The sequence below is a fragment of the Sarcophilus harrisii genome, chromosome 5 (assembly GCF_902635505.1).
Source record: "Sarcophilus harrisii chromosome 5, mSarHar1.11, whole genome shotgun sequence".
NCBI classification, from domain to species: Eukaryota; Metazoa; Chordata; class Mammalia; order Dasyuromorphia; family Dasyuridae; genus Sarcophilus; species Sarcophilus harrisii.
The window spans coordinates 144,909,167-144,932,013 of NC_045430.1; the positions used below are offsets into that span (position 1 = coordinate 144,909,167).

The window sequence follows — 22,847 nt, forward strand, 5'->3', positions numbered from 1 at the left end:
TAATGCTTTCTTTAGATAGTGCCACCAGTCTTAAGATTCTGCATTTTTCCACTTATGACCTTAATAACATTGTCCATCTTTTCCCCCAAGTTCACATTCCAAAGCTATTAAGTTACTTTTTTCTCATGTGTATAGAGGTATTTGGAATTGTATCTTATCTTTTCAAAAGAATACAGAGAAACAATGAGTGATTTGTAATTATTTATTCTTGGAAAAATTCCTAGGATGAATTGTAATTAACTGTTTCAACTACAAATAAGGTTAATTTAATGTAAAAGCAGGATGTTCTAGAACTCTTTTAAGTTCAGATTTCTTAAGGAGCACTTCCACTCTCAGTTGAATTACCTAGGAGCATTATTTTTAATTTAACTTTTGCTATTAACATGTTTTTACTTTCTCTTTCTTCACCTCCTTTTTGGAAGAAAAAAACCTTTATCATATATACATAGTCTAGCAAAATAAATTCCTACATTATGTCTCAGAATACACCTTGAGTCTATCAACTCCCAAATAGAAGGTTGGTACTATGCTTCATTATCAGTCCTCTAGAATGATAGTCCCTGCGCTCATCAAATTCTCAAGTCTTTCAAAGGTTACAGATCTGTTACTATGCCTAAATTGTTTTCCCAGTATAGAAAAGTTTCCAGGCACCTAATACTTTGTGTATGCATTTTGAGAGTTGCTTGGCTATTTTTTTCTTTGCAGTAATAAAATGTAGAGGACTAAGAAATAATAAACTAGTTCTCCTTAAACTATAAAATATTTACTCTCATAATATAACTATGGAATTTTCATAACAAACTTTTTTTTAGATATATTCCATTTTAATCTGTTTTTTCATTCTCTTTTGAGTTTGATCTTCAAATGTTCTTTTTTTTATTTTTTTATTTAATAGCCTTTTATTTACAGGTTATATGTATGGGTAACTTTACAGCATTAACAATTGCCAAACCTCTTGTTCCAATTTTTCCCCTCTTACCCCCCACTCTCTCCCCCAGATGGCAGGATGACCAGTAGATATTAAATATATTAAAATATAAATTAGATACACAATAAGTATACATGACCAAACCATTATTTTGCTGTACAAAAAGAATCAGACTCTGAAATATTGTACAATTAGCTTGTGAAGGAAATCAAAAGTGCAGGTGGGCATAAATATAGGGATTGGGAATTCAATGTAATGGTTTTTAGTCATCTCCCAGAGTTCTTTCTCTGGGGTGTAGCTAATTCAGTTCATTACTGCTCCATTGGAAATGATTTGGTTGATCTCATTGCTGAGGATGGCCAGGTCCATCAGAACTGGTCATCATATAGTATTGTTGTTGAAGTATATAATGATCTCCTGGTCCTGCTCATTTCACTCAGCATCAGTTCGTGTAAGTCTCTCCAGGCCTTTCTGAAATCATCCTGTTGGTCATTTCTTACAGAACAATAATATTCCATAATATTCATATACCAAATTTATTCAGTCATTCTCCAACTGATGGGCATCCACTCAGTTTCCAGTTTCTAGCCACTACAAAAAGGGCTGCCACAAACATTCGTGCACATACAGGTCCCTTTCCCTTCTTTATGATCTCTTTGGGATATAAGCCCAGTAGTAACACTGCTGGATCAAAGGGTATGCACAGTTTGATAACTTTTTGAGCATAGTTCCAAACTACTCTCCAGAATGGTTGGATTCGCATAACAAACTTTTTAAAAGGAAAATTACTCATTTGGAGCCCAAATTAAAATAACATAAGAATCTAGAATAAATTAGGAGCTTGTTAACTGTCTAAACATTTGATCAGAATAATTCCCTGCTCCTCTCTTAGCATGATGAAACCATTTATGGAGCAATCTAAACTAATCAAAAACCTTTCCAGGACAGCTTTTTGGGGCATCTACTTCTATTGAACTACATGACATTCAAGCATACTGAGAGTGGTATCTCTTCTTTCAATTAGACATTTGGGTTCTTATTTCCAAAAGTAATAGTTATCTGAACCAATAAGGGCAGGCATGCAACATGGAGAATCAGAATCTTTTTATATTCTTTGGATATTACCCTCATTCTCGCTAAGTCAGTGATGATTGTTATTTATAATTATGACCATGAGGCATTCCAGAATTCTTAAGTGCCTTATGAGTCATGAGAGTAAAATAAAACTGTGCTCAATATTGCTTCACTGATGAAATGGAAAGAGAATTAACTTTGGAACCCGTCATGCCTTACTTCTGACACATACTAGCTTTGTGACACTAAGCAATACACTTATTCATTGAGGTTTTATTAATTCATTTCATATTAAAATTATTTTGAATTGGTTCAATTTTTTCTACAAAATAAATTGTCAATACACTTTGATGAAGAAGTGTCACTAATAGTTATATTCCCAATGCAATAAAAATATAAAAAAGTCACATGTGCATCAAAATATTTATATTAATATTTTCTGTGATTTCAAAAAACTGGAAAAAATGAGCCTATTTATTTGGAAAATGGTTATCTAAGCTGTCATATGTGAATGTGGTAGAATCTTATTGAAGCAAGAAAAAATATGAAGAATATAGAGAAAAAGAGAAGACAGAAATTGATTCCAGTTGATGAAAGAATAACCAGAACAATCAGCAAACAATTACAATGTAAATGGAATGAAAAATAAAATAAAATGCAATATAAGATGCAGAATACTTTATAATTGTGGTGACCAGGAGATGACACTAAACAAAATATAAAAATGCAGTAACCTCTCTTATTTGCAGAGGTAAAGAACTAAAAAATAGAAAGATGTATATTCACTCAGTTGATGTTTTGGTTAGTTTTGCTGAATTGTTTTTTAAATATACTTTATTGTAAATAATTATTTTCTGGAAGCAGAAAAGAGTAAATTTTGTTGGCAAAGTAAAATTATAAAAAAAAACAATTAAAATAACATTTTAGAATAAGACCTATCTCTTTACCTCTCAAAATATTGAACCAGTGTACTTCCTTCCCTCATATTCATAACATTGCTAAATGTTACTCTCCATACTATATAAAATTTGACCCATTTTATGAGAAATATTAGTTGGAGGGCTTAGTGAGAGAAACCACATTTTGCTTAAAACAGGAAATACTTATCATTCATATTCAATGTTTCATACTCATGAAAAAGTGATATTGGATGATTTTTAAAATTTTCACACTGCTTATAGCAATGTCCTCAGGCTTATCCTCTTTCCCCAAGCAAGTTAGGTTTAATTTCCTGAAAATACATTGAGAGTGTCCTTACAATTTAATTGGCTCAGGAGACTAATGTTTAGCTATTGGTGTAAATTTTTAGTTATCTGAATAGAAAACAGAGGGCAAGAGAGGCTTCTTATTTTTGTTAATAAGCACAGACCAGCAACATGGACCACAATGAGATGCTATGATCAGCTGAAATGGGACTTTCTCCTAGAAGAATATCCCTTCCCTATTCTTAAGCATACTGCTGCTAGGGAATTAAATCTCCTTTTGTTAATTGTTAGATGCATTACACTATTTTATTTAATTCCAAGTAAGGTACCAAGGGACTGGCCTGAGTCAAGCCTAGTCCATTACATGTTATTTCATGAAAATCAAGGAAGAAAAAATACATATGTGTACATATATATATATAGACACATATATATAGATATGTGTATAATATACACTATACACATGTTTCTATATGAATATGCTATATTTATGTATGTACATTTATACACATATGTTCAAATGTGTATGTGGTAAATTCAACTGACAGGAAGTGACTTGAAAATCATATGAATGAGGGTCTCCTCTTGCTTTGATTAACTAATCTATATTACAGATTGGGAATCATGATATTGTTTAGTCAAAATTCAATTTTATATCAGCATTTGACTTTCTTTCAAAATGTTATAGGAATATATGTGACTTTTTATTTGTTTTCTTATTTCAAAATATTCTCAGGCTGGATTCCAGAGTAGAGAAACTAAAACAGAGATGAAGCCTTTGGTGATCAACAAAACAGACACAGATGGCATCTAGTATAGCAATAATTTTCACAAGCAATTAAGACCATTATAATTCTTTTACTGTTTCTAATGTCATGTTTACCTGGATTAATTCTTCATGCAACATTCATCCTACATGAATTTACTATTATTTTATAGCCTGTAAGTGCTCAAAAGGGGTAGCATCAGATAAAGAGATTGCACTAGCATCTCTGAGTCACTAACAAGGAAATCATTTTGTTGTAAATCAAAAATTTGCTACAAGAAAAAGCTGGAATATAGTATCTTGGTTAAGAGTTTAAGGAGGAATAGTTCCATATGTCGAAAGATAAACTGAAAAGTTAATATTATTGATGAATGTAAGCAGATATGGCTAAAAAGAAGGTAATTATTAATGAGTTAGGGAAGATATTAGAGTCCTACAATTTGAACAGACAGACATTTTGGTAGAACATATTGGTAGACAGACATATTGGTAGAGATTTCTAAGGACCAAAACATATTTCTACTCCTCAGCAATAGAATTAGCCAAAGAAGGGGGAAAAGACGCAATGGGTCTTCTTGATCTTCCTATTTACCAGCTTTTGTATCTATCATCTCTGCATTTGATTTCTCTTCTTAAAATGAAAGTCTCATTTTCAAAAATGCTGCATGGTCCACTGTTGGTTCATGTATTGTAGTATACAGCCTCATCACAATAATTTTATAATACAGAATGGCTTACAATATTGATAATAACAAAGTCACAATTTCATAAAGGATTCTAAAGATAGTAATCCAAGTATAAGTGTGGCAGATTGAAAAGGATATTGTATCTGGAGTCAGAAGTCTTAAATTCAGATCTGAGCTTTGCCAGTCATTAGCTATATGACCTTGAAGCAAAGATTTTCATTTCTCAAGGCTTCACTTACATTTTTTTTTAAATAAGAGGGTATTATAGGATTCTAAAAATCTTTTCTAGATCTATATCTATGATTCTTTAATCTTATACTTTGCATATTGTATTACCTGTTAGTTGAGTGTTTCCTTCCTTTAATTTTGAAACCATAAAAAAAAAATAGAAGCAGCCATACACTTATGTCATTAGCCATAAATCAATACATATGTACTGCCATAAAGCTCCCTGATTGATTGTGATTAAAATTATTCTAGTTTCTCTCTTTTTATGTTAGTTGGATTAGCATTAGTATTAGTGCCTCAAAAAAGCAGCACTCTGGGTCCATTCAACTATTTAGTTTTATGGAATTAATTTCTGATGAGCACTGATAATTTAGAAAAGTGTCATTAATTTTGCTTGAATGGCTGGGAGGGAAAATGTGTTAGGAAAGAGACAGGGTTGTAAGAAATCTATTTATCATGGTTCATCCACACATAATGAAATATTCCTATTATACCATATAATACCTATGGAAAATACAAAGATGATTATAGAGCAAAGACTGTACTTATGTGTACAAAGCAGAATATCTTTCAAAGAGGTTAAAAAAAGTATATAATATTAATATGACTTCCTTTTTAAAATGTCCTGAACAAGAGGATATAGTTTTAGCTTTAGCATGCCTTGTTTATTTTATTTTATTTTATTTTTTTATTTAATAGCCTTTTATTTACAGGTTATATGTATGGGTAACTTTACAGCATTTACAATTGCCAAACCTCTTGTTCCAGTTTTTCCCCTCTTTCCCCCCATCCCCTCCCCCAGATGGCAGGATGACCAGTAGATGTTAAATATATTAAAATATAAATTAGATACACAATAAGTATACATTCTATATTGTACAATTAGCCTGTGAAGGAAATCCAAAATGCAGGTGGGCAAAAATATAGGGATTGGGAATTCAATGTAATGGTTTTTATTCATTTCCCAGAGTTCTTTCACTGGGCGTAACTGCTTCAATTCATTACTGCTCCACTGGAAATGATTTAGTTGATCTCATTGCTGAGGATGGCCAGGTCCACCAGAATTGGTCATCATCTAGTATAGTTGTTGAAGTATATAATGATCTCTTGGCCCTGCTTGTTTCACTCAGCATCAGTTCGCGTAAGTCTCTCCAGGCCTTTCTGAAATCATCCTGTGGGTCATTTCTTACAGAACAATAACATTCCATAATATTCATATATCACAATTTAGCATGCCTTGTTTATAATGATATAGTTCTCAACTGTGCAACATTTACTTCCCTTTATGTTATTGATTATATACCTTAAGTTGTATTCTAATTATAGTCACCTCATTTTGCTTTGCTGTCTACTTAATATATCATAATAAATGGTGAAATTATTTCCCATAGAATTGGAGAGAATAAAATATTTTTAAAATATCATAAGTTGCCCCAAAAGGGATGCATTTCAATACTCCATTCCTTTTTTATAATCTAATATTTTCCCTTTTTGTGGAAACAAAAGCAAATTTTCATAAGAAGAAATTATATTCTGAGTGAGGGCATTAGGAACTGTGTTCCAGAGGTAGGAAATGTTAGGGTAAAATGGTTCTTTGAAGAATTATTGAAGGTCAGAGGGTATGAATGTGAAGAAATATCAGTAAAGAATATTCTCAGCCCCTAAAAGCTTTGTTTTCTTTAATTTTTAATTAGGCTTCTTATTTGCTGTTTGAATCTTGTAACTTTTGAATGAAGGTCATTTTATCAGCTTCTGGAGCTCGCTTTTGTTTTTACTCTACATACATGGAATAAAGGATAGAGTTCTATTTGAAATCAGGAAAACTAGATAATTATGAGTTATGTGATATGGGACAGGTCATTTGGATGCTCAATATTTTAAAATGATCTTCCAAAGGTTTTTGAAAGAAATACTTTGCATAACTTAAAGTCCTGAAATGGTTGTATTTGCTGAAATGATTTCATTCACCACTGCCACTGGCTCCTTGAAAACTTAGGAAAAACTACATACTATTATTATATTGTTATATTATATTACTCCATATTATCCATATATCATATTAACTTAAACTTTTAAAGCAAGAAGGAACCTAGGAGATCACCACTTATTTTAAAGATGAGGCATCTACAACTCAGAGATGTTAAATGATTTTCCCAAGTTCGCAGCAAAGTAGTGGCAGACTAGAAATGTTATATATAGATAATTCTTATAACACTGTGAAGTTTACAAAGTATTTTCTTCACAGCTCTTAACACAATTAAATTATTCCCATTTTACAAGTGAGGAAGCTAAGGCTTAGAGAAGTCATCATTTGCTGAAGCTTTTGTGGCTAATTAAAGTTAGATGAGAGGTTTGAATTCATATTTCCCAATTCTGTCCCATGTGCTTTTCCAAAATAGCATATTCCTTTCAGGAAAGAACTGACAAAATTATGTATTGATTGTTATATTTATAAACCCAATAAATAGATAGGATTTTAAATAGAAAAATCAAATAGAGCAAAAGAGATAGGAACAATTTATAGGGATTTTTGTGCTTTGCAAATACCTTAGGAAAATACAAACTTGTTCTTAATTATTTTTATTAATGATAAAACCTAAAAAAAAACATTTTCACATCTTTTGTTGTAACATTTATATTTTCCTAAGGTATTTACATAACCTTTATCACAAGGAAGATGGCCCCTGGGGTACATAGAGTTCCCTCCTCTGGGTCATTGAGAGCAGGGAGCAGCTTTTGCCTTTCTTTGTATCCACAAATCTTAGTACGGTGCCTAGCACATAAAAGCCATTTAATAAAGGCTTATTGATTCTAGAATTTGGATGCACACAAAGGATGTGACCAGGTTTCCTCAGCAATTCTGAATACTCTTCCTGTAAACATCATCCTCCAAATTCCTCCAAGGATTTTTTCTCCATTTAATATAAAGTCTATGATCAAGATTTGTTCTCCTCTATTTAAGGTGACAGAGCATAACATTTTATCAATTACTTTAGATAGAGTGCAGTAATTTTATTGATTTATTCAATCAATTTCCCCACTCCCTATTCCAACCAACATATTTATGTTAGGATCTTAAAGCTGAAGTTCTAATATTTTGTTTAGGGAGCATTTTTGTCAAAAATCACATCCTGTAGAATGCTAAGGGTGCTAAGGGTTCATGCTTTACCTACTTATGTAATGATTCTACTGTGAATGATTAAAAGAGGGGGAGATTTTAAGTACTTGTTGTTATTGAATTTATGGTCTAGTAGGGGACTCTTCCTAGATTAAAATGAATATGTAAAAAAATACAGAGTTCATTTGATGGCAATATGACTTTCTGGTATTGTATTGTACTAAATACACCTGATTTTTATTGTTTTGAAATGGAGTTAATTTATCTCTAGAATGATAAGTTATATACCAACTGAGAGTTTTCATATTCTATAAATATATGAAAAATAAAAGATGGGGAGAATTGGAAACTTTCAGATGGATGATTTGGAAACCTTGCTTATCACCAATTATGTGTACTGCATACTAATATTCAAAGTGATCATTTATTGCAACAGTTTGTAAATATAAACCTATTGAAATAGGCACTTAAGCTGAAATGACAAATTGTCCTGCATCAATTTTCATAGATGCTTACTAATGGGTTTCATTACTTGGGAAAAATAATTCCTTTTATATTTCATGTATAAAACATTTTACACTCATATGTTACTACTTTGATATTTCCAAAGCTGTCAGTTGTTTTTTTTTTTCCCCTCTCTTCTGGCCTTTTCCCTTTCACCTACTATAATTTTGAGTGGGGGAAAATGTATTGAGCTGCTTACTAATGTGTCCTACAGTTTTATTCTACTTCTCATTTTCATTTGATTTACTGTTCAGTCTAATCGGGACAATAATGAAAAGATTTATGAATCTAACTACTCCCAATTTATTTTCAAAACAGATGGAGACAAAGATACATTTCAATTTACTGTTTATACTAACAATAACTAGGTGATATTCTGAGGTCTTAAAATAAACCTATTCTAAAAATTCACTTTTACAGTTATTGAAATAATTTAAATGATAATAGAAATTGTGAAGATGTATAATAAACAATCTTTATTACTTTTCTTTGAGTCCAAAGATTTTATAAGGTTCAAGAAACATCATCAAACTCTAATCCCACTCAGTGTATAAATTATATACAGACAGCAAGAAAGTTTAGGAAACTGCATTAAATATTTCAGACAGACAAGCAAGCCTCTTTTCACTTTGCTTTTTAATTGCTAATAATAATGACTCTTAATAGACCGAGCATCTCAGCAATACCTTTTCACATAAAAGCCAATCTGACTAAGTCAGGAACTAGTTTTCATTAACAATGAACTGCTCTTTTTCTATTTTTTGGACTAGTTCAAACCACCTCCTTCCTATTTCCCATGTATCAATGCTGGGGGATCCCTGTTGTCTAACACAGAGAGACAGTGCAACTGCTTTTACCCAAATGAAAATGCAAATTCTAAGAGAAATTTACTGTCCAATAGCAACAAATAATTGGCAATAGCAAGAAAAAATGCTATTGAAGAAAAAGATCTCAAGTATCACGAATTATTGTACACATATTACTGATGCAGAAAATGAAGGGTCTCAGAAGTTTATGGGCTTGGTGTAGACATCACACTGCTTGCATTGTTGGGTAATATATAGTATGTATTAGGTGTTACATTGCTAAAGTAATTATGTATATCAAAACCAAAAGGTATCTAGTGAAAATATATACTAGAACAGATTAGTATTCAAGGAATTTGGGGTCTACTTAGAAAATGTACTTACTATAAGCCAGTATTTGTTCAATTAATTAAAAAAAAAGCCTGGAAATGCTTGACAGTCCCTTAAACTTAATCAACATTATGAGCCTTTACTCTATCACTCTTGAAAAGCTATGTAGTCAAAAACATTAAATCAAACTCTGATATGTAGCATTTGCCAAATTCTAAGGTATAAATTCTCACACTGAAAATTAAACAGTTGTGAGTGAGCATGATCTGTCTTTGGAACATCCCTGCTACTAGCTCATTATGTGGCCTTAGGAAGTTATTAAATCAGCATGGTCATGATTTTTTTTTTTTGTATGTGAAAAGCTGATGATATTTAAAATCATGAGTTCTATCATGAATTCTATATATTATTGGATTTTCTGTTTAAAATGTATCTCTAAACTTTCTAAGTTATCCCTACAATAGCAGTTATCATTATCTTTTGGTATTTCTCAAGGGACTCATACAAAATATCCAAAGATTATTTGATTTAATTTTTTACTGATTAACTATAAGATAGAAGATAGAAAATTTATGGCCATGTTAACATTGATATCCTTAGAAAAGTCCTCAATACATCAAGAGTTTAAATGACTTGATCAAAATCTCTCTGTAAGTATGTGCTGAAGTCAATTTTGAATCCAGATCTGAATTCCAAGGCTGATTTTCTTTCTCCATGTGATGCTGTATCTTTCAAAGAAATAATTTTGCCAGGGTGACAATAAACTAAAGAAGGTTTGGTAAGAAAGAAGGAACCAAGCATTAATTAAGTGATTACTATATTTCAGGCAGTGGGCTTAGCATGTTACAAGTATCACCTTTTAAATTTGATATTACATTAATTTTAAATTGAATATAAGGTGGTTTACATAACTCATACAAACTGATTAAAATTTACTTTCCAATGAGAAGTGAATCATTTCCAATTTTGAAAAGATAGTTTTATTTTTATAATATTATTTGGTAAATTACATAACTACTATCTTTTAACTCTTTTTAAAGAAAGTATTTCTGGGACAGCCAGGTGGTACAATGGATAGAGCACCAGCCCTGAAATCAGGAGGACCTGAGTTCACATAGTAAATCAGTTCACACAGTTTTATCAGTAAATGTTTTATATGTGTATCTATGTTACATATATGTATATCCAAGTTCAGATAAAAATTGGTCAGAGGAAAAGAGATCATAAGTGAAAAAAGTTTAAGAATCCCTACTCTATAGAGTATATCATTAGAAATTTAAAAGTTTTCCTTTGAACCCAAAGGAAATCTGGTCTCAGACACTTAACATGTCATAGCTTAACCCAAATTGCCTCAGCAAAAGAAAAAAAAAACTATTCTTGATATAAAGACATAAGAATAATCTATAAACTTTTATCCTCTTATTTCTTCATCCTGATGTATATTTCTATAAATTTCCTATGAATTTCCTTTTGCCTACCTTAGCATTAAGTTTACAAAGCATCAGTAGATGTTTGATTTGATTTGCTGGATCTTGTCCACTTCTTTAAGGAATTTCTCTTACTCTCCCAGAGGCATTGGCAGGTCAGCAACAGTTGTCTTCATGGCAATCTATTTTTTTCTCATCGTGTTAAGTACTATATAGCCCCGTGCTCAAGTATTTCATAAAGTGTTTCCTACTCTCTTAGGAAATAGAATGAAACCTAGTCTGCAACTGTGTGTGTGTGTGTATGTGTGTGTGTGCGCGCGCATGTGTGTGTGTGCACGCACATTCTCCCCCGCCCTGTGATAGGAGGCCTAATAAATCATGTTTCCATTTAGCTGCAAATTCATTCTATCTCCTGATTTAATTTATAGTGAGAATTTCATTCCTAATATCATTCAGGAATATATTAGTTTATTACTCGCCACACATAGAATAAGAACACTTCATTCATTTTTAGAAACAGTATTAAAAACTGATTCTTAACACCTTCTTTTCCTTTTGTCTGCAATTTTGTAATGGTCACTGCAGAACAGGATGGGAACCATAGAAAGTTGAGGGCTCTTTATTTTAAATGTTGTCTTTATTCATGGTTTGCCAAAGGATTTAGCAATTGGGGCTAATTTATTGATGATAAGTCTCTTTCCTCTTAATTGATTAGCTCCTTAGACTCCACACTGTGTTTGATGTCTTTCCAACTTCATTGAACTCACCAGAGCTCATGGTCCTCTGACAAAAATTCCTAAAATTTAGCTTTCAATTTTATATATAATTGAAGGAGGCAATAAAAGGTATATAAATAATTTTGATATAAAATCATGGAATAAGATAAAAGGAGAAATCCATAGAGAGGATTCTGTGAAATCAGAAAACTGAAATTTCACTTTTATAAGGGAAATTCAGAGGAAGTGACATCTAAGGAAGTGACTGGTCTTAAAGGGAAATATTCCACTTTGAGAATTAACAAGGGTATCAGAGGCCATCTAGCCAAACTCAAATTATGAACCCCTTATTTAGCTTTAATTTAAAATCCTCCTGTAAGGGAGGATCCACTACTTTCTATGGCAGCCCATCCCATCATAGACCAGTTTTTTAAACTATGGTTTGCAACCCATATAGAGTCTCATAACTGAATGTCGGGGTTGTGAAGTTATGATTTTTATCAGTAAATGTTTTATATATGTACCTATGTTACATATATGTATATCCGAGTTCAGGGAAAAATTGGTCAGAGGAAAAGAGATCACAAGTGAAAAAAGTTTAAGAATCCCTACTCTGTAGAGTATATTATTAGAAATTTACAAGTTTTCCTTTGTACCCAGACTACATTTTCGTCTTTGGCTCTCCTAAATTCCATTATCCCCTGGTTCTTCCTTCCATGGCTAAGCAGACTGTCTAATTCTTCCCCCCCCCACATATTGAACAACCAATGACATACATATATTTATATGTTTATATATATGATATATATATATATATATAATATATATGTTTATATATATAAATGCCCCCAACAATGAAATTGTAAGTCATCCATATTCATCCATATCTTTTCATTTCCAATGATGTAAATCCTCTCCATGCCTTTCCCTAAATTTTCCACAGGTGGTCTACCAAGAAGTCCAGGGGTCTTCCACTAGAATTATATTTCCGGGAAGCTTATGGAGCATACAGGATATCTATCAATTATCTTAAAATTCTCACTTCATGACTATCCAACTTCTCTAGAAGAACATCCTTTTTGTTGCTTTTTTAGTATCATTCTCAGTAGTATTTCATTAGCACCATTAGCAATATTTTGTAACCTACTTACACCCACTGTGTGCCTGTTCTTTGCTCTTTGAGTAATATTCAACTTTAATTTTTTAATAACTATGATATAGTATGATTTACAGCCTCAAGAATATTAATGAACTCTATTTCAGGGAGAAATGTAAAAACCATATAAAGCATTTAAAAAAAGTAGAGGTGGGGAAAGTATATTTCAGTAAAGCCAGAATATTTAAGATAGCTTTTTAATTTTTTTCCCATAGCTAAAAACTTTTCTACCATAGGACTCCCCCGTAACACTCACAAACATGCACCTCATGCCTCAAACACAAAAAATAGCTTTCTCTGTTTTCTATAAGTGATCTCCCCTGGCTTCAGTAGAAACTACACATTGTCATCTGTGAATATGGTTTAACAACAGAGTTCTATTTTACTTTTTTCAATCAGTAAAACAGTTTTTTTACTTGCATATTGTCTGACATAAAATCACAGAGTTTTCTCCAAAGAGGCAATTTAATAATCTAATCATCAGAATTGTGGTTTCCCTAGACTCTGTGGAGCCATAGGTCAAATACAAAAGATGGTTGTTCAATCCTGCCTACTTATAAGAAATAGGAGTTGATTACTTGGATTTCTGATGCAGGGAAAGACATATCTTTCTACAGATCTCTTAGTAATTAAGTTTCTACCTCCTTTGACTTTGAATAAAATGGCAAGTGATTTCCCTGGAGTAATTGATTTATATTCCCTCTCTGTTTTCTACCTCTGAATGTATTGCACTCTGTTGGTAAGATTCTAGCATGGTCTTAAGTCTTCATACAGTGACTTATGAGAAGAATTGGGATCTTACAACATGAACTGAACTAAATAAATGTAAAACTCTGAAATATGCATGAATAATATTGTTCAAATAAAAACCTCAGGGAGGGAAATCTTGCATGTTTTTCTGAGAGAAAAAAATCTTAAATTTTTCTTTTCTGAGATCAATATAATTCTTCACTAAATATTGCTTATGCATTTATTCCAACAGACTATGATTTATTTATGATTATCCATAAGAGCTTATTATATTTATGGTGATATATTGTCAAACCTATGGGAAAGAAAACACTTTTCAGTGATGGGCAATATCACCCCAGTATGACGATGATAAATGATTCCAGAAGACTTAGAGGTGAAACCACATTCAGCAGTTTGTTAGTATTAGGAGTTCTATTGGCTAAAATAAAGATAAAAATCGAGGAGTTTCAATTAAACATGAGAGTTAAATGGGATAAGATAAGTACTTATTAAGAAACTACCACATGCCAGGTACTATACTAAGCACATTACAAATGTTATCTCATTTTATAACATAAAACCTAGCTATTTGGTATAGACTATGCAAAAGAAAGCAATAGTATGTACATTAAATTTGAATTGCTTTATCACTTTTATTTTTCCATTTTATTTGTTTTGAGGTAGTTTAGATTTCATGGAAACCACATTGCATTTATAATCCAAATGTCTGGGTTCAAATGTCAGTCCTTGTTAATTGAGTGATTATGGCCAAATCATTACACTTTTGGGCCATGATTTTCCTATATCTGTGCATCCTCTGTTATTTGGCTGGTATATAGATCAGATTAGATAATGAATGCAAAGTGATTTGTGTCATATAAATATTGGCTCTTTTTATTATTATTTTCAGAAACATCTAGTCCTTGGAACAGATCGTTCAAATTAAGACCTGTCTTTATGATATATGTCTTTGGTGAATAAGTTTCCTAAAAATAGAGCTATTGATGGGACTGTGGTGAGGTCCCTCATATGTCAAACATCTGCTTCTATGAGACAAGTTTAATGCATAGAATGAGCCTTTATTAGGAAGCACAGGATTTTAAGCCCTTTGGACAACCCTTGCCATTGGTTTTAAAATGTTTGCTGTAACCCCATATCAAATTCTAAATTTAGGATTTTATCTGAGACAGGCTATAAGGTGATGATAATATTTGTGTAGTTATTTTGCTTACTATTATCTTTTACCTATCTCACAATAGAAGTTAAGATAAGGGGCTTACATTTAGAGAATGAGGATTGACTCTAAAACTTGTTAATTGAAAATCATTCTTTTTCCTGATTTGATCAAATTAATCTATGAAACTGGAAATTATTTTAAACATAGAAAGATTTCAAGAAATTTTTGGTCTTTTTATATTAGCTATCATAAAAAAGGCATGAAAGCCTCTCAGATCTAGCATTCTTTAAATCTTTGAATTAAAGATTCTTCATTCTTCTTAAAATTTGATTATTTAAGTAATTGCTAATTGTTTTTCATGTACAATGTAAATACTTTATTTTAGTCATGTTTAGGTCTTAATAATATCCTATTTGTAAATGAAAAAGTACTCTTAATAGCAAAATGATATAGGATTTTTTTTGTTACAAAGAATGAGAGGATTTGGTTTTGATTGACCACTCATATTTGTTACAAAGGTTTTGTTTTTCATCTAAAAAAAATCATTTGAGTAAGAGTTGAGAGGAAGAAAAATAAGTTTTTGTTAAATGAAAAAATTTTTAAATTTTAAAAGTGATGTGGCCCCAGTAGTTCTAGTATCAAACAATTAGTCAATGGTCATTGACTAAATGTATAATTCTACCAGTAGGCAGATATGAAGAAAAGTAATTAGCAGAATTCTTTTTTTTTTTCTTCCTTATTGTAGAATTGTTTATTTATTTATTTAAGATTTTTCCAAGTTACATTCAAAACAATTTTTATTTGTTTTTCAAGATTTTGAAGTTCTAGGTTCTCTCCCTTACCCCACACATAGTTAAGAAATGTAAAGTTATGCAAAACAGTGGAATTAAAAAAAATTCCTGAATAAAATGTTAAAGGAGCAAATACACACAAGCCACATTCCATTATGATTTGGTTATGTTTCTCTTGAGTCCTATCCAGCTCCAGCTTCTCAGTTTCCCCTTGCAAAATTTTCTTAGCAATAGCAATAATGAGTGAAATAACTTGAATTCACCAGTGGTGAAAACTCAACTACTTCCACTTTTATCTGTTGGCTGCAAATGATAGTAATGAAAAAGAAATTTCTCAAAGCCATTGATAGCAGACATATATTTCTTTTCTGCCATTATAGCCTAGGTCTCTTGTCTTCCCTAATGTGCAAATGGAATATTTGTCCCAGCTCTTGAGTAGCAAAAACTGTATTTTACACTTACATATAGTGGTTATACAATAGAGACGGGGTGTTTTGTGATGTTTTATTAATTTTTTTCTTAGTCATAATAATACTTTACAAAGTTTTTAGGGAGTTGTTATTATCTTCATTTTAAATCATTGTAAGCATCATATAGATGAGGAAATGGACACTGAGTCAAATGATTTATTTACATTATACTGTCGGAGAAAGGATTGTGACACTGCTGTTTCTTACTTTCTCACTATTTTTATGTTTAAATCTGTTAGAAATTTAAAGACAGTGTAATATATTTCCCAAGAATCGTAATGGATTTATGGCTTTCTATTTTCTTTGACTCACATAAACACTGAGCACACTATACAAAACACTTGGAAAATAATGTTCACATTTAATTTTCTTTCTTCAGAGCCTCTAGCAGATTTGCTTCATGAACATGTGTCCTTCATTTGTCACTGTTTTAAGGGTTGGGTATGGTTTCTTGTCTACTGTAAAGAGGAACCATGCGAATGATACGAAAGAACTATAGTAGCAAAGGCTTCTATGTATTTTCTCTTTGCTAACAAGAAACTTTGCTTTATATTAAATTGTGTGCTTTTTTTTTTTTTTTTTTTTTTTTTTTTTTTTTTTTTTTTTTTTTTTTTTTTTTTTTTTTTTTTTTTTTTTTTGCACAACTGTCTTTCTGGAGATTGCATGAAAAGGAAATGAGCATAAAATAATGAAGGCTGGCTATATTTTTACTATTTCAATCATTTGGCAAGTACACTGAATAGATAGAAAACTGAAATCAGAATAAGTTACACCTGAATTTGTCTTTCCTCAGAAATTTAACATTTCTGGAACTCTGGTAAAGTCACAACCAGTCCCAGTCTCAATTTCCTTAGAAAGAATAACAGAATATAGCTCAAAGGGTTGTTTTTAGCATCAAATAAGACAATATATGTAAAATGTTAGGCAAACCTTAAAGCTCTACATAAATGTTGTCTATTAATATTTTAGTTCACTTGCTGGGCTTGATCCTGAATCCTGTGTATTCTGATTGTTAACCAAAATGAAGTGCTTGTCTCAAGCACGATATAGATATAGTAACAGAGAACATTTCTATATAGGGCATGTACTTGGGTAATTTATAAATAAAGAAACAACCAAAACTAAGAAAAAATGATAATCTGTTTTCAAGTTAATCATTATGAAGGAGTTCAATTAACCTTGCTATTGAAATAAAATGAATATTTAGTTAGTGTTACATTTTTGCTGATGTAAATTTATTTTTTTGTTTCCTGTGGCTAATGCCTTCTTTAATACCTCTAGCGAATTAAAACTTTATCATTGCCAGAGCTGCTAGCTTTTTTGGCCTTGGGTTTAGGAAACCATGAGCTACAACTGATACCATCATTGGATCTTCTTCTAACCAGGATCAAGGGAAATAAAACAGTCATTGTGAAAATGCTACAGCATAAAAATACTTTTTAATTGCAGTTATACATGGTAGTGATGACTCATGAAAATAGACATTTCAATTTTTAAAATGGTTCTTTTCTTCAGCCTTCTCTTCCTAAATCATTCTTCCAAAATCAATTCTTTACCTTTATCAAAAGATTGTCAAATCTTTTCAAAAGATAAGAAAAAGAAAATATTTCCTTAGTTTCTGACAATTCTGATTTTCCTTTTGTATACAACATTGTGCTTCACTCCACCATCACCAAAAAAGGAAGATTAATGTACTATATGCCTCACAGTACTTTTGCCAATAGTCATCATAGATTAGTAGTAAGCATTGAGTTGATAGTAGTGCATTTGTTTTAGTTTATAGTTACACTGTCAGGAGAGATCAAAAAGAAGTAATGATGGCATGTCAGCCCAAGACCACAAAAACATAATAACTCCAGGACATCAACAACGGAAAAATAATGCTTCCTTGATTACAGAGGTTACATGAAATGGCCTGTTATGTCTATACAGCTTACTGCTTCCCCTTCATTGAGTGTTCTCGCTAAGGTACTTTATTTTGACTTCTTAGCTTTGGAACTACTAAAATAATTATTTTTCCTATTCCTTGCTTTGCCTTTAATATTGGGTATTTCAGTGCATTCTAGCTTGATCCAAGACATGTTAGCATGCATTGTGGTCTGGACCATATTCTTCTGCCATTCCTCACTAATGCTGGTGATTGTACTTAATCACCAATACACACTGCCCTGAAACTCTCTAGATGGAGATCCTGTGGACCTTGCTTCAGCAATGAGTTAGATTATATCTTTGCAGGTTAGATTCCTATTTTCATAGCATAGCTATAGAATTATCAGATATTTTGCCTAGTGTATAGACTGACCTCTGTAACATATATTTCTAAAGCTTTTCCTTTTGGTTGTCCTATTGCCAAACATAATTTTTTTGGATATTTTATACAATATTTTATTTTGTTTTCAGTTCCAGATCCTCTCCCCTGTTACCCTACCAATTGAGAAGACAGAAACAATAAAATCCATTATATATATAGTTATAGTTGCAAAACAAATTTTCATGTTTGTTATTCTCCTTGCTGCCCTCTGGAAGGGCAGGAATAATTTAGAAAAAGAAAAAGAATAGAATATGTTTCATTCTGTACTCTAGGTTCATCTGTCCTGTGTTTATAAATGGGTCACATGATTAATCTTGAGTCCTTTAGAACTGTTTCTGGTCATTATATTGATTAGACTTAGAAACATTTCAAAATTTATTCTCTTTACAGTATTTCTCTTATTGCACGAAATGTTTTCTTTGTTCTACTCATTTCACTCTGCCTCAAGTCATATATAAGTCTTTCCAGGTTTTTCTGAAACTAGTTCTTTCACATTTCCTGACAATATAGTAACATTCTATAAAGTTCATTCACCATATTTTGTTCAGCCATTCTCCAAATAATGAGCATTTTACTCAGTTTCCAATCTTGCCACCACAAAAGAGTCTCTTTCTCTCTCTCTTTCTCCATATATACATATATATGTATGTGTATATGTGTGTGCATGTGTGGAGAGAGCTACATGCACATATATAACCTAGCCTTAGTATTGCTAGGTCAGTATACACAGTTTAATATACACATATGTATATATAATATAGATCATTTTTCTCTCTCTTTGACCTCTTTTAGATACAAACCTAGCCTTAGTATTGCTAGGTCAGTATACACAGTTTAATACACAACTTTTTAGGCTGAGTTCCAAATTGGTCTCCAGAATAGTTGAACAAATTCACATTTCTACTAATTGTGCATTATTATGCTTATTTTCCCTCGTATCTTCCAGTTTTTATAATTTTTCTTTTGTGTCATGTTAGCTCAACTGATGGTTGTAGCTCAAAAATATTTTAATTTGGTTTTTTTAGTTATTAGTAATTTGGAGCATTTTAATGTGATTATTGATGACTTTTATTTCTTCCTTTTGATTCTTTTATAACTATATGGCTCACTCCAATATTTAAAACATTCCCTCCTCTATGAACTATGGTTTCTACCTAGGTTTTCCCTGCACTTACTATATGTGCCATAGTTTTCTTGGTTAATGATTATATGAATAAATTAGGGACTGCTTGGACTGCACCATAATCATGAGTATGAGGTACAAGTGTTTGCCTGCTTCTTCTTCCCTCTATTGTAAAAATTTTCCTTTTCAAAGGACTTGGTATATTTTTTAATTGACTAAATGATATAATTGGAGAGGTAAAGAATTGAAAGGAATGGGCTAAAATGAGGAATATATTGGATGCTGCAATTTATTTTTTCTCTTTTTCTGGGATATTAATTAGATGATTACTAATAGTCCATGTTTATAATATTTCATATTCACAAAATATAAATGTCTTCAGAATTTCACAAATAATTCTGTGGAGTAAGTGTACAAGAATAAATTTTCCTTTTTCAAAGAAGGAAACTGAGGCTTGTCTTATGTCACATGTAGTAAATATTTGAGTTAGATTTTGAATTCAGATCCTCTTATTTTAGTACTCTTTCCAGTATAGTGCCCTTTATCTAATTTTAAGAATACAACATTTATGAAAATTCATTGAATGACATTCCAAACCTGATCATCATTAATGTTTATAATTAACAGAAAGGCATTATTTTAAATATATATGTATATCATTTATTCCATAAGAAATTCCATATAAAAACATTAATATTCATCTTTAAAATGTTGAATTCAAACGTTCTCCCTTCCTCCCATCCCCCATACAATTGAGAAGGCAAACAATATAATATTGATTTTATATGTGAAGTCATGAAAAACATTTCCCTATTATCCATCTTATAAAAGAAAACACATTTTATTTTACAAAGAAAAGAAAAAGAAAGCTAAAAAAAATTATGCTTCATTCTGTACTCAGAGTTCATCAGCTCTCTCTGTGGAGATGAATAGCATTTAAACATGTGAAATTTTCAAAGGAGTTTTGAAAGCTTTTACATTTTCTCTGAAAATTTCAGAGTATTTCTTAGTCATCATTAGTAGAGGGCAAAGGCTTTTCTTTCTCCAGATTTGGTTTTATCTACCTGTGACTTTTACCCTCAAAAATATGGTAGCAGTTCGAAAGTTTCATTTACTTGAATGCTTTGAAAGGAAAAATTTGTCATAATAATAGTGTTTTGATTCTTGGAGAGATATGTGGTTTCTTTGATGTGTGAAATGAATGCAGGTTTCATTTGAGTTAAATTTCTTATTTGAAGAATATCAGCATGACTTAGCTTTTGTTTGTGCCTTTACTTTCGGACTCTTCTGACCAGGCAAGGTACATCTGTGTTTCCCAATTGGTAATCATTTCTGAAGTTTCACATGTCTTCAGTTTCCTTATCTGTAAAATAGAATTAATAATGGCACCCAACTCACAGGGTTATAAAGAAGATCTGTTGAGAAAAGATATAGGAAGTATAATGGAAACCATAAAGCACTATGTAAATGCTAGCTATTATTTTTAGTTATAGAGCTTTATGATGCTATTGTTTTGCAGAATACTTAAATGGCTAGCTAAGATATTAATACATTCATATAACATATAATTATCACTGTCATGATAATTGTATCATATATTTTCTATATGTAATTACCAAATGATAACATTAATATTGATATATTAATGCTATATTGTCTAGGCTAGAGTTGAAAAAAAGTAAAAACAAACAAAATAAATTATTCATCTGCAATTTCTTTGGAGCCAGAAAGTACACCTACAATCCTAAAAGATAAAAAATGCATTTTTATTGTTTCCCCATTTTGAAATAGACTATACCTGGGCAAATGGGTATCAGATTCTACTTTTATTGACTGTACTCTTTTGGATGTAATTTGTTACACTATTCTACTTCCCTCTTTTATACTTCCCATTTCATTGTAAAACTATGACGTATTTTAGACTTTGAAGAACATGTATGATCTACTCATTTCAATATATGTGCTAGGTACCAAATATCAAATGCCCAAAAAGATGAAATGGCTTATGTAATGTGACATAACTAGTGATCAACTGAGCATTGAGTTAAAAGAGGGCTTCTTATTTCACAGAACAGATTCACAACTTATAGAAGTCATTGATATTTATAATATATGAAAATTTTTCCTTTCATCCAAGACTAAATCAAATGATCTCCTTTTAATTCTTCTTGTTTTGACTTTTTTTTTATTCTTCAATCATTTTAGTCACATCTTGTTATTTTTCGATCATTTCAGTTATGTCCAGTTGTTTGTGTCCCCATCCAAATGGTTATTGAAATCTGATTTTCCTATCTTTTCTCATGCTCTAAGAAAACAATATAAATGAAAGAAAGGAAAAAGATACATATTGCTCACATATAGTCTTTTTGTGTAAAAGAAGTAATAAAAGACAAGCTATCAAACTGAAGGCTGGATCTACACACACATATACACTGATAGTTTTAGGTAATGGCACATCTAGGGAATTTTCTTCTTCAGCTCATTTTACAAATGAGGAAACTAAGGCAAACAAGGTTAAATAATTGGCCCAGGATCACACAGCTAATAAGTGTCTGAGGCAAGATTTAAATTCATGAAGATGAGTCTACTGTCTCCAAACCTAGTACTCTATTCACTGTATCAATTAGATGTCCTTATTTTGACTTTAGCAGAGACTATTAGTTGATTATTCACAGTGTCCTTCAGAAGAAAAGAGACAGTATGACACAACAGGTAGAAATACCAGAGTTTGAATCTCCTGATATACCCTTTAAAGCTGTGATTTGAAAAGATATTGCTAACTTGGGTTAGTAGAGGAACTTTCACCAGCTCGTAATACCAATAAAATTATAGGTCCTGTTCCTATCCTTGTTGCTATCACTGTTCCAATCCCTGTGTACTTTACTTTTATTTTTTTTTCCAGTAAGGCATTTTTAGCACTTTAAATAGAGGGTTTCTTTGTTTCAAATAAACTTTATTATATATAATTTTAAGTTTAAAGAATTGCTAAAATAAGAAACTATGAAGAGTTGTGTTTAGGTAACATAATTTGACTGGTATTCAGTACAATTAATGTAATAATGAACTGTTATTATGGGATTCTACGAACACTCAGACTCAAAACTTGGAGTCAATCTGCAAAGACTTAATCAGGCAGAAGTCTCAACAAATAAAAATACCAACATCAAAAGCCATCCAAGCCAAATTGTGCTGATCTAAGCTTTAGTCTCAAACAAAATGTTAGGCTGTTTGAAGTCATTTTGAATTTCATGCATCTGCATCTTTAGGAAATTCAAAGCTGAAGATTTGATCTCTGAAAC

The 22,847-nt window shown here is 31.4% G+C and overlaps 1 protein-coding gene and 1 long non-coding RNA gene across 15 annotated transcripts in view; one reads left to right on the forward strand and one right to left on the reverse strand.

Moving 5' to 3' along the window:
- Window positions 1-22,847, forward strand: part of MAGI2 (membrane associated guanylate kinase, WW and PDZ domain containing 2) — a 1,604,868-nt gene that overhangs the window by 780,387 nt on the left and 801,634 nt on the right. The window lies entirely within an intron of this gene.
- Window positions 20,430-22,847, reverse strand: part of LOC116419659 — a 127,311-nt gene continuing 124,893 nt past the window's right edge. For 2 of the 3 annotated variants that reach the window (XR_004229929.1, XR_004229927.1), the window contains one exon: window positions 21,541-21,853. This is a non-coding gene — a long non-coding RNA (uncharacterized LOC116419659). Of the gene's footprint in view, window positions 20,912-21,540; window positions 21,854-22,847 lie in introns of those variants that run through there. The other variant, XR_004229928.1, reaches the window with a different exon arrangement.